The sequence below is a fragment of the Castor canadensis genome, unplaced genomic scaffold (assembly GCF_047511655.1).
Source record: "Castor canadensis unplaced genomic scaffold, mCasCan1.hap1v2 HAP1_SCAFFOLD_66, whole genome shotgun sequence".
In the NCBI taxonomy this organism is placed as follows: Eukaryota; Metazoa; Chordata; class Mammalia; order Rodentia; family Castoridae; genus Castor; species Castor canadensis.
The window spans coordinates 67023-90854 of NW_027395332.1; the positions used below are offsets into that span (position 1 = coordinate 67023).

The window sequence follows — 23832 nt, forward strand, 5'->3', positions numbered from 1 at the left end:
TCTGCTTTGTACAAATTATTCTTACTTTCCAGAGAAACGCTGCTTCTGAACTTCTCATCTGATAATGGCAAGCGCTAAAATCCTGCTTTTAACAGAATAGCAGAAATGCCTCAAGGGTTTGAGTTGAAAGCACTACATTGGCACATGGCTGTGGCAGCCAGTATCAGTAGTGTACACGTCTTTATTTACAGATCCTGCAAAGAGCAGAACTGAGTGCCCCTCCCTTGCACAGGGATGACAAAAGACAAGGCCTTTAACAACTGAGGAAGTACACCGAAGGGCAACCGGGGTTCACAGGAGCAGGCAGGATCTCCCTGTGGGGCTGACACTCATACAGAATCCAAAGGGTCACATGGAACGAGTCACAGCTCGAGCCTCTAGCAGAGGGTGTCATTCTTAGAAAGGTCCTGACAGAAATATCTTAGCAGTGCCAGGGCAGGGAAGGAGGTCACAAGCCCTAGAGACAGCTGGGATGGGACAGGGAGGACACTGGACAGCAAGCGCTGCCAGGTTTATCCCTCTACACTTTAAAACTCCCTCTGGCTGCTGAACAGTTTGAGGGGGCAGAACATGGCTTTAGCTCTAGGAGTGAAAGGTAGAAGTAGATTTGGAGGGAACTGATGTCGTGGAGTTAAACTCACAATGAATTATGCATGGGTTGTACTGTAGGTGAAAGAGAGGGAAAAACAAGATCCCAAATCCCTTTTCCAAGACTCTTTGTATCAGATGTTTACAAGATTTCATATTTGTCGGTTTTCAGGAAGAAAGGCATATCATACACAGTTTGTACCAGGCCAGCACAACCCAGCAGCACAGTTTAAACAAGCAAACCACCATTTAGGCAGCAAGAGGAAAACAAACAAATACCAGGGGTAGCTCTACAGCAAGTCAGGCCAGATTTGGTTATTTAATTTTAATTTGTATTTTGGTTTTTTTGAGATAGTCTCACTATGTAGCCCAGGCTGGCATCAAACTTGCTGTGTAACTCAGGATGGCCTTAAATGTGTGAGCCTCCTGCCTCAGCCATCCTAATACTTAAAGTGTTGAGATTACAGCTGTGTCCAGAATGCCCAGCCTCATGTCAGGGTTTGGTGCCAAATGTACTGAGGTTCAAGATGTCACTACATGAGTACAAGAAAGGTCTGGTTTCATCCTAACAGGGGATGGAGATCCTGGTCCGTGTGACCATCCTGCTTGTCAGAGTGGCAGCAGTGCAAAGGGAGTCCATGTTTTATGCAGTCACTTTGTTCATTAGTTGGCAAAGGCCTTGCCTCACGGTCACCACTAAATACGGACTTGATAAATGGGTAGTTTTACTTGATTGCCTAGCTGGTTATCATTTGGCCAAGGGAGAGTGGGCCATCCGGACTTAGCTGGTGATGTGGAGGCTGCCAATCTCTCAAACCCTCTCCCAGTTCTTCTTGCAGAAGTCAACAAGCCAACTGCTGCTCCTGCTTGACCAGAACATGGGTTCACACCAAGGCCACGTTCACTTAGGTGGCTGTCCAGAACAGCTGCCACCAAAGGCTGCATCTCAGAAAAATTGTCCTGCAGGTGCTGGCACAGCCTGCCCATGAAGGTCACCAGTTCTGATGAGGGCTAGCCCAATGCTCCTTCTACAGCAACAGGACAATCTGCGCCCTGTGTGAGAACAGCCACTCTGCCAACACAGAACTGTGAAGAGCGCACCATCAGCAACCACGGCCTCCCAGTCCATCAGTCCTCAGACCAATTCCAGGAGACAGGTGATTGCTGACTCTCAGGCCACAGACATTTGCAAAGCGAGGTAATAGCTCACCTGAGAAAAGATAGGGTGATCTCACACACATGGAGAATTTCACTCTAATGAACCCCCCAAAATACTTCCTTGTATAGCAAAGGTGGCTGTGGACAGACCACTAACCGTGGTGCCTCTGCCACCTTCCATCTCTCTACTCTGAGCCTTCCCTTTGCCCCAGACCACTGTTCCCTGTCTTCTCCTCCAGTCCCTGACACCAGTTGGGACAAGGTACCCTCTGTCTCCTGAGGGGGGCACACTGTGTCTATGGATTGGAAAATTCAGTAGTATTCAGATGTAAAATCCCCTGAATGTGTTCTGTTGATTCAATGGAAACTAACCAAAATGTGAGCAAGAAGGCATTTTATTAGCTATTTACAACTTTTCTAGAATTTCTAGGGAAAGGCAATATAAAACCTTCAATGGCTTCTTTTTTTGGTGGTACTGATGTTTGACCTCAGGGCTTCATACTTGCAAAGCAGGTGTTCTATGGCCTGAGCCACACCTCTAGTCCAATTTGTTCTGGTCTCTAGGACTGGCCTCAATATGCAATCCTCCCAATCTCAGCCTCCAAAATATCTAAGATTGCAGAATGATGCATCAGTGCCCAGCCCATAGTTTCTAAAGAAAACTGCTCTAAGCTTTCTGAAAGAAATTTCAGAAATTCTAAAGAATATAAGCAATTCTAAAGAAAAACAAAGGAAAGATAGCCCTATCATCACTTTTAAGACTTACTATATAAGCAACACACTGTGGTTCTGGTGAAAAATTAAACACACAGGTGAATGAACAGAATAGTTGATCTAGAAACAAACTATCTTCAAAAAACACATTTCTCCTGAGTTTTTATATGGACAATCCAATGGAAAAAACACATGTTTTTAAGCAAATGGCACTGGACTACTTGTAAATCTATACACAAAAAAATGAAATTCTACACATAATTTATGCCCTATATAAAAACTAACGCAAAATGGATCATAGACTTTGGGGTAAAAAGTTAAGCTGTCAAAGTCCTAGAAAACAAGACAATATTTCTGTGCTTTTGTTTGGGCGATGGGTTTTAAATATGATACCAGAGGTATGATCCGTTTATAAAGTTAAAATTCAGAAAATGAACTTCGTCAAAGTGAAAATATTTTACTGCATGGAAAACAGGAGGGTTATGACAATGAAAATCTACGACGTGCCGTAGATGGGGTGAGTGTATTAGCAAATCATTTTCTGATGAAGGATTTCAGGCACATTATGCAAAGAACTCTTAAAACTCGGTTACAGTGAAACAACTGGCTTAAAAACGAGGCAATCTCTGCAAACACGCTGCACGGCAGATATACAGAGAGTGAAACCACACATGAGCAGATCTCAGTAATGCTAGCAACTAGGGAGCTGTGGCTGAAAAGCACACTGAAATGATGTCCCATGCCTATTAGAAAACCTATTGCAGATACATTACACACCCGTTACCATTCGGATAGCAAAATAGAAAACACCGAGCTCTGACAAGGATGTAGAGCAAAACGATTCTTATCCACTGCTGGGGGACACAAAATGGTACAGCAATTTTGGAAGAGTTTCTTATGAAGCTAAGTTAGATGACCACACAATCCAGTAATCATGCTCATAGGTGTAAACACAGTCTGTTTGAAAATGACAGCAACTGCATAGCAAGAGGTGCTGCACATATAGTACTGGCGTAAGTACAGAAAAGTAAACCAGCAGAACACTAAAGACTTACAAACCCAAAGCAAGTTACCAGATTTGACACAAAAATCAGTTGAAGGAAAATTATAAAACAGAGAGACGTAAAGGCAGAAATAGCTGCTTCTCAAAAGGAAGCGTTGAGAGGGCTGCGCATGGATTGCTGGGAAAGCACCTGCTTAGCATGTGGAAGGAAGGGAAGGAGGAAAGGTAAACATTTTCAATTCTATTTTCTTTTTGGCAACACTGGGGTTTGAACTCAGGGCCTCATGCTTTCGAGACAGGCACTCTACCACATGAATCATTCAGCAGCCCTGGAGAGTAGGCATTAACAGAGAGGAGGGCCAAGCCAAAAAGAAAAAAACACAAGGGGCAGGGGGTGAGGGTCAAGTACAGAGCATCTGCCTAGCAAGTGCAAGACCCAAGTTCAAATACCGATACCAGCAAAACACACACACACAACTGCTAACAAACACTGAACACGAGTTAGCGATATACACGCTGACAAGCTGAAGTGTGTAAAGAAAGATTGCTGACATCTAAATTATACCATGAGATATACCAAAAATAAGACGCACTCGTGGTCGCATAGGGGATGAAAACATGGACACTGGGATAAAGCAATTGTAGTAAAATGCCAGTAGCAAGTTCTGGGTGATGGCCACTGGTAGTGTTCTTTCAACGCCGACCTGTGTTTGAATTTTCATAACAGAAATGGTTAACAGGTGGGATGTGAGGTACACGTCTGTAATGCCTGCAATCAGGAGGCTGAGGCAGGAAGACTGTGAGTTAGAGGCCAGGCTGGGCTACAGAGCATGACTGTGTCTCAAACATAAACGCAAATGGTAAAAGAAGCACCGAGGTAGTTTTGTGTATCAAGTTTGTTTTAAACTTTAATAAGCATGAAACAAAGCATCTTGTAAGGATTGAGGTTCTGACACTAGTTCTTTTGAAGATGTACAGTACCATTATGGAGCGAGATGGACTCAGAGTCTGCATCTTTAACAGCTTCCAGAACAATCCACATTTTGCAAACACACAGCAGTAAAAGACTACTAATAAAGCACAGCGTAACTGGGGGGATGAGGAAAGAAAAGGCAATCGAGCATGGGAAAACAAGGGAATACATAAAGATAGTAAGGTGTCTTACGTGACCCAGTTATGTATAAAGGGCTGTGAACTGAGATGCGATCAATTAACCCTTTGATCTCAGTAAGGATCCTCACACCCTTCCCACAAAAAAAGTCATAAAGAAACAAGCCACCCACCCAGGACTTAATTTCTCGCTGTCCTGTGGAAATCATCAGCCACTGGCATTTGTCCTGTCATGGAGCTGCCTGCCCTCTCCAGGGAGGGGCCTCTAGTCAGGGGTCTCTTGGCCTACAATGGTTTCCTGACAATGGAAATTTCTGATCAAATGAAACTAGGGAAACATAACTTGGAAAGGACACACATATCACAAAAAGAAGGGCCTAGGAAGCAGATGCCTTCATCTGGGGATGGCAGAGGGCCAGCCTAGCATGCACAGGGCCTGGGTATAATTGCACCGTTGCAAAAGCAAAAGAAAGGAAAACGGAAAGCGGGGACGATCAGCAGAAGAAATAAACAGCAAGCGTAGTGACTCGTGAAGAAGATATTCACAGAAGAATTATTATAACCCACATGCCAAATATGTGTGATTCCACTGGTGGTTGAATAAGTCATCACACAATGGAAGATGACAGAGATGCTAAAAGACAAGGTGGGGGGGGGCAAGAGAACTTCCTGTACCTACCATGATCCATTTATCCACCAGTTCATTTTCACTCGGCAGCCAGAGGGTGATGCAAAACTCTAAGCAGGCCATGTTGATCCCTTTCTTAACAACCACAGGCAGCTTTCCACCTGACCTGGCCTCTGGCTACCTCTGTGTTCTTCTCCTTCATCCACTGCCTCTGACCACCCAGGCCTTCCTTTCATCTAACAAAGCTCCAATCTCCTGTTGCCTCCTGGCCTGGCTCTGGCTCTTCCCATCCTGGATCCGTTTCCATATGCGCTACTCAAGGATGGCTCACTTTAGTGACTCAGCCTCAGCTTGCCTTCCCCAAGCACCCACCCTAAAGTAGCCACTCGTCTTCTGGTTTGCAGTGCTGTCCTGGGTCAATAACAGCAAATTCCCAGCAGACTCTGTAAAGAGTCACACTCAAAGAAGGACCATACAGAACATTAAGAATCTAAATGCTATCTGCCCAAGGCACTTAAATGGCACCCACTGAGAATGTTGTTTCTCTGATGTAATAATCTATGTGAGTGTTGTGTTTCCATCAATTTTTCAAAGTAAGGTCAAAGGTAACTTTGGTTTTATAATAAATTTATATCCTTTCAGAAGTGAGTTATCTGCACTTTCTCTGATCTGTTAGGATTTTCTTATTTCTACCACATCAACTAATGATGTGCAGTAAATTGTAACCAACTTAAAGACTTTGACCCAGTGGTGAGCGTTGGCATTCCAGGTTCTTCCTTGGTCTCGGGAAGCCGAAGAATGAACTTCACAACGGGTTAGTGTAAAAGTAGCAAAGTTTATGAATCAAACAAGCAAAAGCTCCCTTGGGAAGGGAGGCCTAGGGTTTTTATAGACTTGGTTCTAAATATGGCTCAACATACATGATCATTAGGTGCATGAAATGAGCTATGCTCATGGCTGATCGCCATCACGGCAAGCACAGATCGCAGAGCTAGGTTTGCCTTATTCGCATCAAGGGCAACCAACTGTCCCATTTAGGTCCCTGCTGCCTTTTCTCCCTCCTCACCCCCCCCTTTTCAGGCCAGAGGGAAAAACTCCAAGAAAACATTTTTTTCCTGGTCTGGGGAAGACGTTGAGAGATCCTCAGTGATTTCAAACATTTTGTGCAACCTTGAGTGCAAAGCTGTTTTGCAAGATAAAATGTTACTGGGTCTGCTTCCGAGTGGAATGTTCCTGGGGCCCGTTAGCTATTCTACCTATTCTCTCTCAGGTGTTGCCTGTTGCTTGCTGCTGTCTTCTGTCCACTGCTGTTGGAAGCCAAGGATCCCACCGCCTCCAAGTGCTTCTACTTAAGCCAGAACCAGTTAACCTCCCAGCTGAGTGCCTAGAGCCACGACCTACAGCTGAAGCAATGGGCTCTTAGCTCTCAGGCCTGGGAGCTGTAAGGCTCTGGGTTCAGCCCCTGTGCCTTGGACACTCAAGGACCGGGACTGCCAGAGCTAGAAGTGCTTTTCCTCCCCTACCCAGTACTCCAATCTGGCCAGAAACCAACCCCAGCCAGCAGATTGGCGGTAAGACTGTGGCTTCAAATGTTAAACAAACATCATTACAAAGTACCGGTATTACCTATGATGACATTGACCAGAACTGTGTTAATTAAAATTAGGGGCTGAGGGAATAGTTCAGTGGCACAGGGCTTCCTACCATGTACAAGGCCCTGCATTCAATGGATGGCACCAAAAAAAAATTAAGTATAAATCATTCTATTACAAGCATGACATTTGGATGCAAAACTGGCCAAAATCAGTCAAAGCTGAAAACCGTAGACTATGGGCAATATGATTTTCTGCACTTGAATATTTCAAAGTTATTTTTCTGTATATATGCCACTAACTAATTTTTAAATCCTTCATTTCAAAATAATTACACTTACTTGTTTTAAAGGGAAAATCTTGTGGTGGTGGTGTTTTGGAGAGAGGCTCTCACTCTGTCTACAGTGCTGACTCAAGCTTGCTCGGTCTGCCCTGGATCTTCTTGTCTCAGCCTCCCAAGTGCTGGCTTAAAGGCAAAAATCTTAAAAAGTACAATATGCCTCACAAACCCTATGTGATCAGTTTTATTTTCAGTGTCACTCCTAGATTTGTTTAACATATTATTGTAAGCATAAAAGAAAGACTCAGATCCATAATTGTGTTAAAATTAAATTTTAGTTTCATCCTACAGTCATGTTAACAGGAACCCTTAGAGAAAGTCAATTCAGCAGTTTATTTGAACAAGGTAAAAAGATCCACTATATCAGGACAGGGGCACAGAACTCCCGTGGGAACATGGTGATGTACACTTTATGCCCTGAACACAGAAATGAGGACAGAACAGCTTAACTGGACACAAAGATGGCAAGTGCTGTCTCCTCTGAATCACTGCCACCCAGCCTCGCAGAGACTGAGCAGATTGTTACAGAGTCTCACCTGAGTGAGACTTCTAGTTAAATGGACGTTTCTAGCACAGAGACTCAAGACAAATTCAGTTTGATAGTAGTGAGAAAGGCAGGAAAGCTAAGAAGAGCTTCTTTCTAAGGCCATTTGGAAGGGGGGAGTCACACTCTGCAACTGTCACATTTCAAGGCCCCCCTGTAAAAAATACACTGCAAATAGACAAGCAGGACCCTTCCCCACTTCCCACACCGCTGACTTAGAACTTGGCTCTGCACATCTGGGAACTTTGGCTACCTGTGAAGTGCAAGTACCACTGCCTGTCTGCTTGGTGGCTGTGTGACATAATGCTGGAGGCAAAGACCACCACAAAAGCTTGTAGCATCAAGGGGGTGTTCCCTTCTTTCTCCCTCCAAGGGCTGCTGGAGATCGTGACTTGCTTGGAAGAAGGTCACCAAATTTGGGGGGATCCTCACCCACTGGAGCATTACAGTAGGAATGGGTAAGAAGCTCAGCCGTCCTCAACTTCCCTCCCAGTTGACCCTCCAAGAAAACTCCATCTACCTGCAAGAGTGCACCCCTTGTCCACCCCACCCTCACCAAGGGCAGCTGGGGGCCCCTTGTCCTCCCACCTTAGCCTGCGGGGGTCGAAAGCCTTGAGCCGGGTGCAAGGCCTGGGGTTCCGGCTGTGGGCGCGGGAGGGAGTTCCAGCGGGTTGGGGGGGGTCTACGGGAGGCAACGCGCATGCGCACGCCCGCGTGGCCCAGCCCTCTGCTCCTCGCTCTCCAGACCTCGCCCGTGTGCTGCTGCGCTCTCGCCATGGACGGCAGCGATGTCATGTGCTCTGGCTGGCTGAGGAAGTCGCCCCCAGAGAAGAAGCTGAGATTCTGTGTAAGTGCGGACACGGGGAAGCGTGGTCCTCAGCTTGGGGCTCCAGGAGAGGCCGGGACGGTGACGCAGGTGGACCCCGGGTGGCAGTCAGAAAAACATTTTATTTTGGAGTAAGTGTAGATGCGTGACAAGGTGTAACAAATAGTGAACATAGACCCAGGTAACCTGTATCCAGTTGTCCCTAATGAGACCATCTTGAAAAACTGCAGTATGACAACATGATCAAGGAACTGACAGTGCAATCAAGATACAGGTTTCCTCACTGTAGAGCCCCAAGTCACCCTCTTGTAGCCACATCCACCCCTGCTGTATCCTAACCCACAACAGCTGCTAAACTGCTCTGTTTCTATAATTGTCATTGCATGCATGTTACAGAAGTGAATTCGGACAGTTCAAAACTGAAATTTTGTGTTCATTCTCTGAACTTTGTGCATAGTTCTCTGGAGACTCATGCAAGTGGTTGCATGTATTAAAAGTTCATTTTAAGTTATTTCTGTAATTTGTTGGTATATAGTAATTGTACAGAGGGTTTCGTTGTGATATTTATGTCATTGCTAAGCAGCGCTCCAAGATGTGAATGCCAGAGTTTGATCACGTAACCATTCACCCATTAGATTTAACTCACTTTTCCCTGACTAAGATGTTGAGCGTCTTGGAATGTGATACCTAGAAGCAGCGGATCCTTATTGGCCAAATGCATTTCATGTCTTCTGCCTGTTTTCTGTATGGATTTTTTGGTTTGTCACTCTTTAGTTTTGAGGGATCTTGATATGGTAAATAGTACTCTTTTGCTGAGTGTGTGGTTTGCATTTCCTCCTAGTCTGTAGTTTGCTTTTTACCTACTGAACAGGGATCCAAAGGGCAGAAGGTTTTCATTTGGATAACTCCAGCTTATCAGCTTTTCCTTTTCTTGGTTGTACATTTTTTGATCAAACCTGATAATGCTTTGATTAGTCCGAGGCCCTCTGTGTTTTTCCAAACATTTTAAGTTTATGGTTTTTAAGTCCATGACCTGACACGTTGAGTTAATTTTTGTAGAAGATGTGACACTTAGGGAAGCTCTTTGCTTTTCTGCAATGGATGATACCAGTTGCTCCAGCACCCTTGTTGACGAGGCTTTCCTTCCATCAAATTGCTCAAAAACTGTCAAAAATCAGCCATGCATATTTCTGTGGGTTCTTTCTGGGTGTCGTGCTCTGGTCCCCGTCCCATGTGTCTGCCCTCTGTCTGTGCTGCTCAGGCTGGATAACTATTGCCATGTCATGAGTTGAAATCTGGGAGACGGAGGCCTGTGGTTTATTGTTTTTCACAATGTTCAGCTATTCTACTTCTTTGGTTTTTGAATACACCTCTTACAAAACCGGGGTTTTTTAGAAGCAAACTCTTGCTGTGTATCCTAGGTTGGCCTCAAACTCTTTGTCCTCTTGCCTTGGCCTACCCAGTGCTGGGATTATAGACCTGTACCACCACACTGGGCTGCAATAATCAGTTTATGTCTAAAATGTCTTGATGGGATTTTGGTAGGAACTGCATTAAACCTGTGTATCACTTTGGAGAAAAATGGCATCTTTACTATGCTGAGTCTCATAATCCATGCAATTATTTCATGTTTGTCTTCTTGATTTCTTTCATCAGCCTTCTATAGTTTTCACCATTCAAATCCTCTTCAACATGTTTTCATGTTTTGCTGTCTTTCCACCTGATCAGTAGTTCATTCCTTTGGGGTTGGATCTCCTGCCCCAGCCTCCTGAGTAGTTGGAATTACAGCTATTCAGGCATTCACCACCATGACTGATTTCATTCCTTGCTTTCTAGAAGTTGCAAAGACAACTTTCAGAGTCTTTGGGTTCATGCTAAGGTGTGGAAATCAATTATTTCTGTGTTTTTATCTTAAAGTAAAATGTAAGCTGCTGGGTTTTGTTTGACTTATTTCTTGTGATGTTAAAGAATCTGCTTGTTCTAGGATTTTAATGGGGGGAGGATTCTTTGGAATTTTTGTATGTAGAGAAGCTGTCATTTGCATATAGGGGTGGTTTTATGTTTTCCTGTCTAATCTGTATGCCTTGTTTCCTTTTCATGCCTTCTTACCTCCTAGATGTTGAAGAACAGTGTTGAAAGTGAACATCTTGGGCTAGGTTCCAATCTCAGGAGAAAGCTTTCAGTCTTCCACCATCAGCATAAGGTCAGCTGTGGGGTTTTTGTATCTGTTCTTTATCAGTTGAGGAAGTTGTTCCTCTTTTTTCTGAGTGTATTTTATTATGAATTGATTTGAATCTTGTTGAGTTCCTGTTTTGTTTCAGTTGACATAATGCTTGATTTTCAAATAATGAAACAAACTTGAGCCTCTGGAATGAAACCTGGTTAGTTATAGTACATAGTGTGTGTATTGCTGAAATCTGTTTAGGAATACTTTATTAACAATTTTTGTGCCTTTCTTCACGGGGAATATAGTTCTGTAGATTTTTTTGTTTACACTGTCATTATTTGTTTTTAGTTTCAAGGTAATACTACTTTCAAAAATTGAACTAACCTTGTGCCTGTAATCTTAGCTACTTGAGAGCCAGAGATCAGGAGGACAGGGCTCCAGGCCAGCCCAAGCAAAACTTTAGGAGACCCTATGTCAACTAACAGCTGGGTACAGTGGTGCACCGGTCATCCAAGATACAGCAGACAGAGTAAAATAGGAGGATCGAGGCCAAGGCTAGCCTGGACAGAAAGTGAGACCCTGTCACCAAAATAACTAGAACAAAAAGGGCAGGAGGCATGGCCCATGTGACAGTTTGCCTGCTTAGCAAGTGTGAAGCCCTGAGTTTAAATCCCACTAGCACCAAAAGAATATTGAACTGGGATGTGGTCCCTCCTGTCCTATTTTCTTGAAGAGATTGGGTACAATTGGTGTAAGTCACTGAATAGTTTATAGAACTGTGCAAATGAAACCATCTGGGCCTGGATTTTTTTCTAGAGAGTTTTTTTAGATTATTCAATTTCTGTATTAATTACATGGCTATTTAAATTACCTATTTCATATTGGGTGAATTACGTCAGTTTATATTTTTAAGAGATAATTCTATTTCATCTAAGTCATTAAATATATGTGTGTAGAGTTGCAGTCCCTATTTTCCTCACAGTATCTGCAGGGTCTGCCCTGTTTTTGAGACCAAGTCTTGCTAGGTAACCCAGGTTGGCCTCAGACCAGTGATCCCTCTGCCTCACCTCCTGAGTGCTGGATCACAGATGTGCGCCACCACATCTGACATCATACTCTTAGGTTTGAACTCAGGTATTACATGTTGAGCAACTCCACCAGTGCTTTTCTTGATGGGTGTTTTTGAGTTAGGGTCTCACAAACTATTAGCCTGGGTTGACTTTGAACCACGATTCTCCTGATCTCTGCCTCCTGAGTAGCTAGGATTACAGGCTGAGCCTCCTGCACTGGGCTTTGGCTTCATTCTTGTACCAGTAGCTTGTGTCTTCTGTTTGTCAGGCTTGCTAGAGGTTTGTCAGTTTTGTTGCTCTTTTCAAGAACCAGCTGTTTGGTTCATTTATCTTCTCTGTTGTTTCTCTGTTTTTAATTTCACTTATCTTTGCACTTTATTGCATACTTTCTTGTGCTTGCATTAGATTTCTTTTGATTTTGTTTTTCTAGATTTTTGATTTGAGACTTTTCTTCTCTAATTTTCATTATACGTTATAAATTTGTGCTCTACTTTCATTATCTCCATAAATTTTGTAAAGTTGCATTTTAATTTCTTCTTTGCTTTGGTGTGTCGTGTTATTTCTTCTCTGACACCTGGAGTACTTGGAAGTGTGTTGTTTCATTTCCAAATATTGGAAGGTTTTCCTGTTGTCTTTCTGGACTGATTTCATTTTGATTATGTTGTGGGATTAGGAAAAACTGCGTATTTTAACTGTTTTGAGTTTGTAGAGTTTTATTTTTTTGTACAAGCCTGTTTTGCTTTATGTTCCAGGGTACTGGATTGTTTATTTTGCCTTCATTGGGCAAAATGTCCTAAAATGTTCTTTTGACTGATGGTGTTGTGGAATTCTACAGCCGGTCAAATTTCTGTCCAGCTCTTCTCTCAGTTGTTGAGAGGCAGGTGTTGGCGTCTCCAGCTACAGCTGAGGATCTGTCCATTTTGCTTTATGTATTTTTGAACTCAGTCGTTTGGTGCGTGTGTGTTGGGAATACAATGTCTTCTTGGAGGCCTGACCTTTTTTCCATTATATGATAACCCTCTGAGTTTCTCATAGTAATTTTCTTTGCTCTGAGGTCTATTTGCTAGTTGATGCAGTAGCCTACATCTGAAAATTAGCCATTTCCTTTTATCAGTGTTCACAGGATGCATCATATTCCCTCTTTTTCTTTCAACCTGTTTTCTCGAATTCGATGTTTCATGTACACAGCAGACAGTTGAGTCCTGATTTAAATTTATTCTGCTAACTTCTGTCTAATTGGTGTGTTTTAGACAATTTACATTTAATATAATTATATGTTACAGCTTAAGTCTGCTTTTGTTTATAGATTTTTTGTTTCTGTTTTCACTTTTTTTCTTTCTGAGGGTTTCTTGGACATTTGTTAGAATTTTATTTTGAATTAATTGTTCTGAGTGGAACTCTCTGTACAGCATTTCAGCAGCTTCTCAGATGTCACCTTGTATGTACAACAGTCTGTCCCTGTCATCATTTGACAGTTTGACAGAGGCATAGACACTTTGCCTCCCTTTGTGTTCCTTTGCCCTCCTCCATGTATAATTGTCTTGTATATTTTCTCTACATCAGATAGTGCTATAATTTTTGCTTCAATCATCAAACAATTCAGAAGACTCAACTAGAAAAGGAAAGCCTATGGTGTTTATTTATATTTGTGTCTGTTGTGCACTGATTTCCTTGTTGATGTCTCAGTCTTCCTCCCATTGTTCTTTTCTACTCAGAGAATTGCCTTTGCATTCTTTTAGGTTAGGTTAGCCTGCAACAGAATCTCTGCTTTCCTTTACCTGGGAACATCTCTGGATACAGAGGATTTAGAAGTCTGGGTTGACAGTTCTTTTCTTTCCAGAACCTGAAAATTTTATGCCACTTCCTCCTGCCCTCCTGTTTCTTATGAAAACTCTATAGTCATTCAAATGGCTTTCCCAGTAGATAAGACCTTAGAGGACTACAAGTAAATAGTACTTTACTTTCTTCACTTCCATCTTCATTTTGTTCTTAGGCTCCTAGTGCTGAGGTCAAGCGAATCCATGAGCTGAGTTCCCACATGGCAGCTTTGGGGGTCAGTAGTACTGCAGAGAACAGCCTTTCAAAAAAAGAAAGGGAGGAGAGGACAGGGTCTTCAGTTTTCAATGTGAAAAGTACGGAAAAGCTAGGCCACCCATGGAATGTGTTGTCACCTCAGCTTCTAGTTTTTTCTAATAAAGGAGAATTGGCATCTTGAAATCAAGGAGCCTGTTAGGGAAGAAAAAGACCACATCCCAAGGGGAAGAGCAGTTGGACAGACAATGCTCTGAAGATGAAAGTGGGATAGGTAGAAGGTTGGCATTGGTTGGGTGAGTGTCTGTGCATGGTTCAGACACAGGGTCATTGGCCAGGTAATGGTGGACCATGTGTGAACTCTTAGTTTGCTTGTGTTTTCTCATGAAATAAAGGACAACAGAGCAGAGGTGCTGGAGGTTTATGGAGAGAAGTTCTGAGTCTTTGACCACAGACCAGGAGTCAACGTTGGCCTTGGTCAGTGCCTTGGGACTCTGTTGGGCAGTGTGAGGCCCACTTGATGAGATGCTTGCATGGTTTTATGATGTACCAGGTGTGCACAGGTAAGTGACAACAGGAAGAGACTTTGACTGAGCTGGGGTTGTGGTTCTGCCACATATGAGGAATGGAGAAAGTAGCAAGGGATGCTGATGGTGATAGATCACAGAAACAAACTTAGAAAAGGAGACAGTGAAAAGGGGTAAGATTAAGAGAGTAGTTTCCCTCGGATCTAAGAAATTGTGAAAGCTGTCAGCATCTTGGCGTTTGCCGTGCTTTGGTGTTGTATACAGTATGCTTTGGGGATTTGGCATGAGAAAACCCCAATAAGGTAGGTGGGTACTAGTGATTTTCATTGTATGCATGAGGACAGATCCCAAAAGTTAAAGACTTAATCAAAAGTTACACAACAAGACAGTGGTAAAGCATACACTCACCCCACAGGTCTGTGTGTGCTAAATTTCTTTCAGGTCTGTGTGTGGGTTCCTCAGTCCTCTTCAGAGATGGAATGTAAAATAGAGCACAAGGGTCATGCAATCAAGTTTTAGGTTCTGCAGTAGTAGAACCTACTACTGTAGACTTTATTCACTCAGTGAAGTGTTAGGTTCTAAAGTGTGAAATGCTGTGAGGACTTTATTGTCAGCAATACATATGGACTGCTTACTATGTGCAAGCCCTCATTATATGGACCATTTACTGTGTATGAGGAACCACTGTAAGTACAAGGGACACAGCAGTGAAGCAGACAGGGAAAAACGTGCTGAGGTTTCTCAGAGGTTTCTTTACAATTCCTCAAGGAATCATGAATTGGCATATAGTGCATTGTACTAAAAGAAGGGAAACTTGAGTTTTTCATACTCATTTTGTGACTTCTTTTTCATCTCAACGTGTCTTAGAGGAGGGGTGTCCCTATCTGTAGACTAAGACCTCATGTCTTGGCAAGTTCTACCGTGCCTAAAAGTACAGTGTACATGGATCTCTATTCCTGCCTGAGTAGATGGTTGCTGTGAGGTGCTGGGTCTTCAGTCACTGTCCTGACCTGAAGTGTGGGGTGCCACCTCTTATTTTACAAAATAAGATCTTTTGCCAGCGATGCTGTGCTAATGTGCATTCTGAAATTATCCTCCATTTCTGACACTAGGGAAATCTGGAAGGAGGATGGAGACCATGTGCAGCCTCTATCCCTAACTTGCAGCCTTTCAAAAGCTTTGAAATGACTAATTAATTCCCCCTCCCTTATATCTTGCTGGTGGGATCTAGGCCTGGAGGAAACGGTGGTTTATCCTGCGGCGTGGCCAGACTTGTGATGACCCAGATGTTCTGGAATACTACAAAAATGATCAGTCCAAGAAGCCCCTGAGAAGTATCAACCTGAGCCTGTGTGAGCGGATGGATGCAGGAGTGACCCTCCATAACATGAGGCTGCCGGCTGGTTTTGTGTTTGACATCCAGACCACAGAGCGCACCTTTTACCTTGTAGCTGAGACAAAAGAGGACATGAATAATTGGGTTCAAAGCATCTGCCAGATCTGTGGCTTCAGACAGGACATGGGGAGCACAGGTAGGCAGACCACATAGGGTTGAGGTGGGGAGAGCAGCTCTGGCTCACCCTTCCTCCTTGGCAGAGGTATCACAGGGTAATAGGAAAAAGGGGTTGGTTAAATATTAGAGAGACCCTGGCCCTAATTATGCTCCAATGAAAAGCAAGAAATGTAGGCTATCATGAATCAAAAGGAATTCTTGATGCTTCCCAGGGCCCTTGACACCACCTTCACAATCTTCTGTCATTCTCCCTTCCATTAGTTCTTTCCTACCAGCCACTTGCTGGCCCTAGTTGGGAACGTTTTTCTTGGATGCTCCCCTCTGGTCCTTCTCTGCCTGTCCATCCCACCTTTTCCATTCCATCCTTGGCCAGCAGTTCCATGCCTTTTAAAGGCATTGACGTGATTGGTGAGCTTTATCCTCTTCTTGTTTGTCTGGGGTTCTTTATAACTACTGTGGGTAGATAATCCATTTGCCTGGGAGAAGGTAGGTGAGAGGAGGAAGCGGTGACTTGTGTTAGGGTTTGGTGAGCCATGCTCAGAACAGGCCAATCCATAGAGACAGAAAGAGGAATGGTGGTGGGCTGGGGAATGGGATGACTGCTAATGATGACAGGATTTCTCTTTCGAAGGGTGAAAAATTCTAGAATTGGATAATAATGGCTATTACACACCTGTGTGAATAGACTGAAAACCAGTGAATGTTGCACTTTGAAATAAACACATTTACAGTAGATGAATTTTATCTCAGTTAAAAAAAAGTCCCTCAGATGAACCAACCAGGTTTGGAAGCCATTGGACTTACGAGCTGCTTCACAAATAAATGTGAGGCCAGCCGATCTCAAGGGTGTCATGTGTAGAGGGCCACACTGGCTTCACCACTGTGCTGCCAGTTCCTGTGAACTGTTGAACAGAGGTCTGTGTCCCTTACACTTCAGGCCTTGCAAATAGTGTAAGCAGATGTGCCTGGAGTGGCACCCACTCTGAGCTCTGTGCTGTTTATCTTCCTTGGAGAAAAATAGTGAGCCCCATCTTCTCTTAAGTTGTTTGGTTCAATCTTTCCTTATAGGTTTCATAGATTTTATTTTGTTTCTCCTCTTCATTTTGAAATAAGAAGAGGATTAAAAGGCAGCAGAGCCTGTGCTAGTGGCTCACACCTGTAATCCTAGCTGCTTAGGAGGCACAGATCAGGAAGATAACGGTTCAAAGCCAGTCTGGGAAAATAGTTCGAAAGTCCCTATCTTGAAAATATGTAACACAAAAAGGGAGGGTGGAGTGGCTAAAAGTACTGCAAAAAAAAAAAAAAAAGGCAGCAGAAAAACTCCACACACCTACCAACCTCAGAGTCTTTATAAATGTGAGAAATGTGCCCAAGAAGTACCTCATCTTTTTAGGAAATAGGTCTGAGCAGGAGGAAAGTAGCCAGAAAGCAAGTTGCTTTTAATTGAATTGTTTCCTCAGGGGTCGGAAGTATTCACAGCAGTGCAAACACATCCTTGAGATGCAGGAAAGTTACTGTGGTGCAGATGCCTTTTCGAGCACTCACATATTTGAGGATGTTGTTGAGTCCTTGCTCTTACTGAGTAGGGGTTAAGCACAACGAAAGTGTGGAATCCACATTTTCTGGGCTTGCTTTCATTGGTGGGAAGATTCATTTGCTCCTTCTCAGGTTATTCATTCACACGTTCTGTCAGCCTACACACCCTGTCAGCCTGTGCTGCTCACGTGCTGGGGAGGGGGAGGCTGCCCAAGTCCACGTCACCACTCTGGTTATGTGAGAAAATTGGTGATCAGATTCTTGACTTTTTTTTTCTTTGACAGTACTGGGAACTGAACTCAGGGCCTTGAACTTGCTAGGCAAGCACTGTACTACTTGAGCCATGCCTCCAGTCCTTTTGCTGTTAGTTTGTTTTCAGACAGGGTCTTGTGCTTGCCTGGCTGGCCTCGGTTTCTCCTTTTGAGTAGCGAGAATTACAGGTGTGAGCCACCATGGTCAGTCAGAGACTCCGTTTCTGTTGTGAAGTGGACACAGTACTTTCTGTTTCCCCCTCTGTTTCAGCTTCTCTGTTTGTGCATCATGGCTACCTCAGGTCAAGGTGATATTCTCCAAAGGACTGTTCATTGGGAATCTAGAGGGGAGTCCCTTGCACTCCTCAGTCTCTGAGATTCCTTCATGTGAGGCTCTTCCCCAGAAGATGCTCCCTTTTTCTGTTTCTTTTTCCTTTTTTAAGGGTTTCATAGGGATCCATCAACAACCTTCTTGTTTTTTTTTTCTTTTTTTGCTTTTAGCTAGTTTTGCTGCAAGTGGAGTCTTTCTGTCTTTTCATGAAAGAATTTTTTAAGATTTCGTGTCTTACTGTGTTTCCCAGTCTGGCCCTAAACTCCTGAACTCAAGCAACCCTCCTGCCTCAGCTCTCTGAGTGGAGGGACAGGTATATGCCTCCACGCCCAGTTGTTTTTTTAAATTCTTTTTGCCATTGCTGGAATTTTTATTCTTCTGCCACCCTTTAGTTCCTTCCATATTCCATCCAAACGTGTCTAGCCTAAAGCCTGCAGGTTCAAAACCACAATAGGAGGGAAATTGAATCTGAATATTGATCTCAGCCTAGAGGAAACAGGTACCTCCTGATAGACTTCTGTTCCCAAAGGGATCCAGGGATGATGCTCATGAAAGAAAAACAATTCTGAGTAAAGCAAGATTTTATATCATATTTGTGGGGTTTACTTTGATTTTGGGGGTGGGGAGCATGAGTGAGCATAGCTGTTCTCAGGGGACCTGGAAGATGAAGCAAGAGGAGCCAGTCACACATGCAGTAGATCCCAGTCCAAGGCTTTACTGTCCCTAGGGGCTTGAATATCAGGCAGGGGGATCTGGTTGCACATATAGAGCCTGGTCCAAGGCTTTACTGATAAGCCTTTAACAGAAGAGAAGGCAGGTGGTAGTAGTCACAGCTCCAGGGACTGAGCTCGCCAGGGTCAGGATTGCCTTTGGGACTGGGAGTGACACCACTTCAACCCCCTCTGCTCTGGGAGTGCAGAGCAGGAGCACGGATGTGGGAGGAGAGAAAGCAGTGGTAGTTGCTTCCTCTGCACTTAGCATTTGCCCTTGTCTGACAACCCACCTTAGGATAAGGACTTCTGTCTCCTTTTCATTTGCAGGCTCACTCAGAAATGTGTCCTTAGCCGGTCTGGGTCCCAGCTCTTCTCCAGCTGAGCTCAGCAGCTCCACTGAACCTCTTCTCCAAGAACGGAAGCCCTGGGCTCTGTTATGCTGTGGACTTCTCACCTTGTTCATGTCTGATCCACCTGTGTCCAGCGTGCATCACACCTGGTCCTCCACAGCATCTGGGGAGTACCTCAAATTGCATGATTATTGGAGTGAGAGAGCAGAAAGTACAAGGTAGGGGTCTTCTGTGGCCACCTGCTGGTGACCATGTTTAGGGTCTGTGGCTTCTAAGCCTCTGCTTTATCATCCCAAAGACAAGGGATTCTTAAATCTACAGCAAAATGGTTGTTCTGTGTTTTGCTTATGTAACCATAGCTACTGGAGGTGTCTGTCTCACTGACAGTGACATTTTGGTCCCAGAGAAATCTCCTACCATCCAAAATCATCTCAGTTTTGCTCTGGAGCTGTGCCATTCCTTCTGGAAGCTACTATCCACATGAGCTATTCAACTTTAAATTAGGTAGAACTAAGTGAAATTTAAAAGCCAGCTCCTTGGTTGTGTCAGTCACATCCCATGTATTCAGGGCCCCATCACAGAGGAACCCTTCCATCATCACAGAAAGTTCTGCAGTAAGGACTCAGCTCTATGACAATGGCCTGGATTTTCCTAACCCCACCAGCTCTCTACAGGTGAGAACGTGTGTATCCCCATCACCTGTTGCTCCCATCGTGTGTGCAAACAGTCGGCCTTGCCGGAGCTGGTTCCCACTTGCTCCACAGTCAGAATACCACGAATCATGGTCCTTAATTAATTCAGAAATACCTAATCTGTGTTAGGAAAATTGTTGCAAACAGAGACGTGCTCATGTTAATACATCACCTCATGATGTCCACGAAGACATTTTCATACATAACCTCACTTGAGCCAGTCAAACACAGATGTAGACGTGGGCAAGTACCTCGTCACAGCTGCAAGAGCTAGACTCACGGCTAACACTGGCCAGGACAGGACAGACCGGGGCCCTCATTCCTGTAGCCTGTGCTTTCTTGACAACGTGGCTCAGCCTCGTGGTCTGGGAGTCACTGGGCATCACAGCAGAGGGTTTGACCCCATTGTTTTTTGGTTGGTTTGTTTTTTTTTATTTTTTGAGATGGGGGCTTGTTAGGTTACCCAGGCAAGCTTCAAACTTGGATCCTCCTGCTCTGGCCTTCTAAGTAACTGGAATTGCAAGCACTTGCCTAGTTCAGACCTTGAGACTGCCTCAGGACCCATCTCCTGAGGCAGCCTGATACCTTGTTCTGTGAAGGTTGGTTGTCCAACCATTCACACGTGAAGTGAGTTCTCAGCAGAGAGGGTGAGCCAGTCAAGGCCACTTAATCCAGTAAAGGCCACTGACCTCAGCCACACAACTGAAAATGGTCCCTGATTCTCAAATCACAGAGATCCAGATAGTGGTGGCTTTGGGATCAGTCAGGTTTGGATCCAAATTCAGGTCCTTCCACTTCCTTTGTGATCATAGAGCACTCTCTTAACCTCCCTGTCTCCAGTCTCTTCATCTCCAGCATTGGAATTCCTAAGTCAAAGCTGACTAAGGAGTGTAAATGGTAACACTAGGTGCACAGCTGTGGATCTTCAGTGCTTGTCTCTGATTATCCTTGTGCCACATCTCCTGCCAGCATGTGTGGGACTACTGGGTGTAGAGGGATAGGTCTTGGCATCACAGTTCTAGATAAGTACTTAACATTAGGGTCTGAAAACCACTGTGTGCATGAAAGTCCTGAGGCTCTGGTTGGAATGCTCCTTCTGACTGAAGAGGCCACCAGTCTGATCAACTACAAGTGGTGCTGTGTGGCTCTTCTGCAGATCCTACTTGGTCAGTATGAATACCAGCAACTTCAATACCCCACCCAGCTCTGCTCCAGTGGCAGCATCTCTATAAAATCTTCCCTGATTCCATGGAGGACTCTGAACAAAATCCATAGTGTAGTCTCTTGAAGACTGAACAGTAGATCAAAAATGGCATATTGTAGAAGAAGAACACTTGCAGAACCTATAGGGTGCATTTTCTGTCTCTCCTGAATTGCCCCCAGGTGGTGTCCCATCACAAGGCAGAGGGGAGCAAGTGGCTAATGTTCTCATGCAAACCCCATCTTTCAAGGTGCAGACATCAGGAAAGGAGCCCAGGAAGGCTGGAAAGGAGTGAGCATCCCAGGGGGGAAAGTTGGAGGAAGGTCTGCCTACTCTGTGTGTGATACCATCATGTTCCAGGCTCCCCCAAAGCCACACAGGTGTGAGTCAGTAGCCTGAGCTGTGTGTTCAGGACTTCCACACTTAGGGAACACTCTGACTTAGAGAGAGAGCTTGTTGTCTTAACCTAACCAGACTGACTTCTTACAGAAATAAGAATGCTCACCTCTCCTCTGGAGGATTGTAACAGAATGGAGAACCTGCGCAATATAACATCGACAGCATTCACTACATTACCCAAAATCTCCACACACAGAAAACCAACAAAATAGAACCAACTCTCAGTGGAAGGCATAATCCAGATGTTGGAATGATCAGACAGATTCTAAAGTCCTTGTTAAAGCAACACTCTATGTGATAATGGAACACACTTGAATTTAAAGGAAGGAAGGAAAAAAGCCTCTGTCAACCTAGAAGGATACTTCCTGCAAAAAGATCCTTCAAGAAGGAATTAAATGAAAATATTCTCAGAAGAGAATTTCCAGATCTGACTTAAGGAAATGCCAGGATGATCTTCAGGAGAAGCAAGAGGGGTCAGAAGGAATCTTGAGTCTCCAGCCATGAGGGCCTGGGAGCACTGGTAGCAGAAGCTGAGCTCAGTCCGGTGAGGCTGCACCTGCTCTTAAATAACATAAAGTAGGTCACCATAACTTTCCATAGCTGTTGGACTGGTGTGCAGAATGGAGAAGGAATGCAGAGACCCCAGAAGCCTGGTTGGGCTTCAGGCCTGAAATGGAGCACCCAGCCATCAGGGGACATGTGGCCTGCATGTCTGCCTCCCTTCTTCTTTGTGCCACTTCTGTAAATAGTGAGCTCCACGAGCTGTGAGGCAGAGGTGCCATGAGTCCAAGGTATGACCCTCCAGGAACAGCTGTTGCTTCTTCGAGTTGTACCTGGTAATCATGGCTGTAAATTACTGACTTGTTTTCTAAATCCAAATAGAATCCTATGAAGAGTCATAATGTAGAAAGGTGAAAAATACAAAGAGGACCTGGATTCCTACTTTGTTACAACTCCCCTTTCAATTCCCCAAAGCACCTACAGAGAGTAAAACCACTCTTGTAAAGGTTAAAGCTTGTAGATGGACCTTAGAAATCCTGAGACCACCTGGGGAGGGGGTGCTGAGGGAGCCTGTCTAGCGCAGCCCTTGAAACTGTGCAGTGCCCTCTGACAACTCTTTACCACTTACTCTTTACTTCTTAAATCCTGTATTTAAAAATATATATAAAGACTTACTCTATCCTGAATACAGCTCCCAAACAGAAAATTTATTTCATATAGATTTTTAGGTTTTGAAAATAGATATTTCCCCCTGTGGCTGCCTCTCAACAAACCATAGTGTGTGGTAGAAGAAGTGTGTTTTAAGTTCTAATGGCTCTTTCAAACTTAACAAGCAGCAGCACATTACCTAGCTTATTTATGCTGACAGGACTTCTGACCCTCTGCAGGGCTCATTCCACAACCTTACAGCCTTTGAGTGCAAACATGATACTGTGGTCTGCACACAGTGGCAACTCAGCAGTGAGAAGGGCTTGATGGTGTCTGTTGAGGGTGCAGAGAAGACCAACCCTGCTTATCACAGCTATCTAGGAGTGTGAGGAGGATAAAGACCAATACTGTTTGAATATCCACACACTGGATGTACCACAGTTGGATTCAGAAACAACCTTCACAGCATGTTTTTAATCACCATTCTGCACATGTGCAGTCAGAGGTTCAGAAAGTGCCTTGGTCAAATCAGAGCTGAAAAATTGAAGGTCCCAGATGGCCCTCAGGCACCCTAGGCCTTGCCTGTGTTTTTTCCTCACCACTTGACTCTATGGTCTTGAAATCCGAACTGTTTCCCTGGCCATCGTGATCTCCTCCCAGCCCTGTTTGTGATGGCTAATCTTGATTATCAGCTTGGGATTGAGAAATGCCTAGGAGATCAACAAAGCACACCCTCCGTGCATCTGGGAGGGTGTCTCCAGAGAGGGTTAACTAAGGGAGGGTGATTTGCCCTCAGTGGGTGGCATCATCCCATAAGCGAGGGGCCTGGATGGAATAAGTAGGGAAAAAGGAGAAAGAGAAGAGCACAGACGCGTGTGTTTTCATTGTCTCATTCATCCATCCATTCATTGTCTTTCTCTCTGCCTTCCTCCCTCCCTCTCTCCACCCGACCTCTTCTCCCCTCTCTCTCTCCCTCCTTCCTGGTTGCCATGATGTGAGCTATTCTGCTTCGCCACACCCTCTGCACCATGATGGACTGAAAGCCCTGAAACCATGAGCCCAAATAATTGTTCTTCTTTTACGCCATTTATGTTGGGTTCTTTGTCACAGCAATGAACAGCTACCTAATGGCATTTTGTGGAGGAATTTGGAAATGTTTGGAGATAGAGGCTAGGGAAGTCCAGAATGCATATACAGAGATTAAAGGGCACTTTCTGGTTTGATCTCAGAACAGAACACTTAGGAATATGGACAGTAAGGACCACTCATGAGGTCAGAGGGAAATGGGGACTCTATTGAGAGTTGCATTTGAGACCACTTATGACATTGTGGCAAAGAACTTTACTACATTTTGTACATGCCCTAAGAATTGTAGAAGGCTTAGTTTAAAGGAACTGGA

General features: G+C 44.3%; 1 pseudogene; it reads left to right on the plus strand.

Annotated features, from left to right (window-relative positions):
• LOC109679534 (GRB2-associated-binding protein 2-like) overlaps positions 1-23832 on the plus strand; it is a 42663-nt pseudogene that overhangs the window by 16777 nt on the left and 2054 nt on the right.